Raw genomic sequence first — 5,128 nt, 5'->3', positions numbered from 1 at the left:
TGGGTTATTATGTATCGCCTTCCCTGTCTAGAAATTACAGAGGTCAATACTTACCACTTACACTGATTCATACGCAAAAGTAATAATGTTACCAAGTTTTCTTACTATTAAATGTTTTAATATATACTTGTTCAACCAGTTTGTTATTTTTGAACATTCAAATTTATTGTATAGCATTTGATAAACAAAATGGTTATTGTGGCTAAAAATCGCTCACCTGAGATCTATTGCTAGAAAATGCCAAAGTTTCCAGTTTACAAGTAGGTGATTGGGTTACTTCAGGGCGGCACAATTCTTAGCACATTGGCCATTAACAAAAAACTAAATGTTTACTTTACAATGCTGTATACACATATAAACTCTGCAAATGTGGCTTCGGAGGAGAAGGATTTTAAAACTTTTATCTAAACGTCATTTTAGCTCACGTGACCTGCTTATGCATCAGACTGGACTCATTTATATAATCTTTGTAAGAGAACTCCCTTAGAATAATTCCTGTGAAGTTTGATCAACAAATTTACCAAGTGATATATTCGAACACGTTGTTTATTGGATAACGATGGGTTACGGACATTATGCTATATTTATGGCCAAATTCTGTATTCTTTGTGCATAGGTGAACTATAAATGAACATATTAAACATATTTTGGTTTTTTACCGTGGACATATCGGGAGAAAAGGTTCACCTGGTTGAAAAAACCCAACAACAACAACAACAAAACAACAACAGATGTTAGAGAAGAGCAGGTGATATAAATCACACACGTGTAAATCATTTACTTGCTGTGGCGAGAATAAACAATGCATCACATGCAGCAATAGCCATAGAGTTAGTGCTTAATTTATCATTTATAATACACATGAGTGGCGTATACCAACAATGAACAAATTACCTGTCTTTTACCTGGAGAAAAATAATATATACTCTTTATTTCATCTTTTCATAGATAATAATATATTTGACAAATATATACATGTGCAAAATGTAAACAATATCATTCTTCAATTACATAACAAGATGAACATGGTTGAGAAAGGTACGAAAATGCATTTAATATAATAACGTCCGATGTGAATATTATGCACGTTAAACATGTTTTATATGTCGTTTTGTATGGATGAGACTTTAATAAATATTATATATGATAATGTGGTTAAGGCATTCAACATTTCACAGAATGATCATGTTAACAATAGTTTCAATTACTAGTATCATTCAAACAATACTACAATATTCTAAGGACTTTATTATACTTTATTTAGGGAAAATTTCTAAGAATACTTTTACAAAACAAACCGTTTCACTCATATTTAGATTACATATGAACAATATAACAGCAATTATATAACGAGAAAACATCATCCAAGTATTTGATTTTTATTAAGAAATAAGAGTGTTATAACTGTACAATATTATACAAATATGGACTTTTTAGCTGTTGAATATGATGTGATATGTACTGAAAAAATTAATATTGACCGAGGCGATAGCCGAGGTCAATATTAATTTTTCAGTACATATCACATCATATTCAACAGCTAAAAAGTACATATCTGTTTTATTATATAATCTATAAATAGCTATTATATGGCTTATCACATCTGCCATTGCATACGACGGAAATCTGTTTCCATAATTTGGCCCTTTCCATTGGCATGCTAATCCCTATTTTTCTTAAAAATGAAAAATGGTAACTAAAATAGACTAATTTGACTCTCATGTACACTAAACTCAATGTTTCTTCAGAATAATAGCGACATTACTTGGCGTGACGTCATGTCAAAGTCTCGCGTCTTTTAGGGATTTCCAGAAAATCTATTTTTAGAAGAAAAACCAGTGAATATACTCTGAAAATCTATTTTTAGGGAAAAAAACAGTGAATATACTCTGATATTGACCTGTTATTTTTTACAAAAAGTTGCTTGTTAGCCAATCAGGGAAAGGCATTTCAAAGCTATTTATAGATTATATAATAAAATCAGATGTTTTATTGATAGACATAATAGGAAAATATCAAACATATAAAAATCACATTTAAAATAAGATTTGACAAAAACAACAACAGCTATTTATGACAGTTTTATATCATGGGAACATGCAATTCTACTAAGATTTCTGGGATATGTCTAGTTTTGTCATTTATGATATATATTTTCTATAAATGTTGCGATAACGGCCTTCCATATCTCCTCCAGTAGCACGAGAACAATTTCAGTTATTACACGTATATCTCCTCACGTGAACCAGCTTGCCAATTACTGGAAATATACAACAACTATTGTTTGCTTATTCACCCTAAGATAACACTCTAAAACAATAATAGCCTGTTTATAACATATTTATTCTAAGGTTAATACAATAAAACACTTCATTCATAGGGAAAACTTGAAATACCTCAACAGCTAGCTATACTTCAGACCTTGAAAATGAAATGAAACGTAATTACTTTTCCAGATTCCGATATTTAAAATGCTTTTTTCTTGCTTATTTTTTTTTAAACAAATTACAAGTGTAAGTTCATTATTGCAATTAACGAATTACATACAGGCTGTACCGTATCCGTGAGAAGTTTTTATTGTAATTTTATCAATTTTCAAATAGCAAGGACATTTCAGTGACCAGTACCACCACCACCACCATCACCATCATAATCATCACCACCACCGCCGTCAGCACCACAATAATCATAATCATCGTCAAATTCATGTCGTTTCTGTAGAACTCTATTATTAGCTCTTTAATGAATGGTTGGAAATGAGGCAAAACAAACACACCTGTGCCCCATCTGAACTATTTTGCTGTATACGTTGAGCGCTGTCGCATTAATGTGGTCGACCTGTTTATGCGTAAACGAAATCGACCACGTTTATGCGGCATCGCTGTTATGCGGCTGTCACGGGACTGGTGGTGTAGTGCGGCGACTGAAATAGCAAGGGACCTCAACCGTGGCAATGGATAAGCACAGGGCAGGGATATTTAACGTAGATTTTAGCGCCACGCCTGTTCCCGCATGGCTTGTCCTTTAACAAAGATATGCTTGGCTTCCTGCTATGCACTGGGATTTGAGCAGTGGTTATAAATGACTAGTACATACAAACATAATGAACGGCAGATGGATGTGATGAACCTCTGTCAATCATCCGAGTCCACTTGTAAAATTGTCCAAATTGATGTTGAGTTGAAATGTATTGAAACAAATAAATTTTCAAAAAATTTCGTTCGTTGCCACAGTAACCAGAAATATACACAGGAAGCCTAAACGTATATGAAACTCACAATCGCATAAAAAGCAGATGTGGGGCTGTAATGATTTTTCTGGAAATAATTGAAATGACGTTGCAACGGTAATGACGTGAAGTTTCATCTCATACGACGATTCATTTTCTGATTGGGACAAATGACTTAGTCGTGCGTTGACGTAACATAACCACCCGCTTTTTGTCGGGCCAAACATCATTTCAAACGTTTTTTAAGAAAGATCTATTGGCTTGATTCACATTTAAACCGATCTCACTTCATGATCTCAAGAGGTTCAAAACTTTGTCAGCTTCTAGATCCGATTATGATGAAATTTAATTGAAATAACTTATCACTATCGTAAACGTTTGAATTGGCTTTGTTTAGACGGCGTACATTGGCCTTTTGCGACATAAACTGGTCCTGTTTATACGTTAAAATCATCATATAAACAACATTAATTTATGTGGAGTCGCTGTGATACTGCATCACACATCTAATGTCATCTCTCACAGACACAGGGAAATGATATGGTCTTACAGTTTGGCTTTGAAAAAGAAACAATTCTGGTTAATGGTAGTTCAGGAGTCAAAAGTTTTGTGCGGAAAAATTCAACAACCACTATGTTATTAGGCTATTAACCGATATGGAGAAAGTAACAGCCTCCTCCACATCTTTTGGCAACTTCTTGAATGCCAAGAACAGATTCTCAAGTCATTATCCTTCCACAATCACATGGATAAGTCATGTGGTACGAAAACTTAACTGATACCGGTATTTTAGTTGGAAAAGGAACGTCAAGTTAGGATCTCTTGCATGCAGTTAAGGAAGATAGTCAGAACCAAGAATCTGTAAGTAAAAGATCAAATGCCATCTGCCTTCACTAAACCGCACAGGGGGCATAATTTTATAAAAAAAAATGCGGGACATTCTTGATGCTCAATTGAAACTACAGCTCTAATAGAAGATTCAAAGCAATGGCGATAAAAGTAAGATGGTGCGAACTTATTATTCAACATATGTCGGTAGGACAGCATGCTAGACTATTGTGCTTGATTAGTAAAACAAGAGCCTGGATGATGTAGATTTTTTTAAATTCAAAATTTTGTCAAAAGCCATGTTTGAGTAATAATGTGCCGTGGACAGTGACAAAATATAAATAAGTATAAAAACTCTCGTACGGGTTTATGTTTCCATACCCACTTTTATTCTTCTATATTGCAATAAAAATGCAAAATGTGATATTTAAATTACTTGCACAACTCATCATATCATATATAGTAGAACGACCGAACGATGTAAACGTTACCGTGTTCAACACATTTTTATAATAAATTGGAGGTAATTAGTTCTTTCCAAAATCTGTATTGCCAAGCGAGTTATCTACCTTTCATTGAGGCAAACGGGTTTATGACGAGTTTATCAAAGTACACAAATCATGGCCGGCTATAGTGAACACTTAAAACTTTTAACTGCCAAATGTTTGAGTGTTTATTGAGTTTTCTTGCAGTTTACTGATAAATTTTCATATGATAAACACAGGATAAATCTTTTAATTTAGTGCTAACTGGAAATCTTCAATTCTCAAGATATTCTCACAAAATCGCAGATCTCGAAATCAAGCACGAATACGGATCTAATAGGAGTAGCATACATTCCTAAGTCTTCTTACAGCCAAGCAAACAAGCAAGAAGCATGTTCAATAAGGTTACATGTTACATATATGCCTGTGTGCGTATATAGTGCAAAGCTATCCTTTGTACTTAAAAGGGTTTTATTTTTGAAACGTTAATTCTAACCTTCACATACAAACACTGGTAAACGTTAACAATGAAAACAAACATTTGTCGTTTTAACAATTCATTTTATTATCATAGTACCCAATGTTA

This window comes from Ruditapes philippinarum, unplaced genomic scaffold (genome assembly GCF_026571515.1).
Source record: "Ruditapes philippinarum isolate M1 unplaced genomic scaffold, ASM2657151v2 ctg2927_1_1_1_1, whole genome shotgun sequence".
NCBI classification, from domain to species: domain Eukaryota; kingdom Metazoa; phylum Mollusca; class Bivalvia; order Venerida; family Veneridae; genus Ruditapes; species Ruditapes philippinarum.
This window is presented reverse-complemented; position numbering follows the sequence as displayed.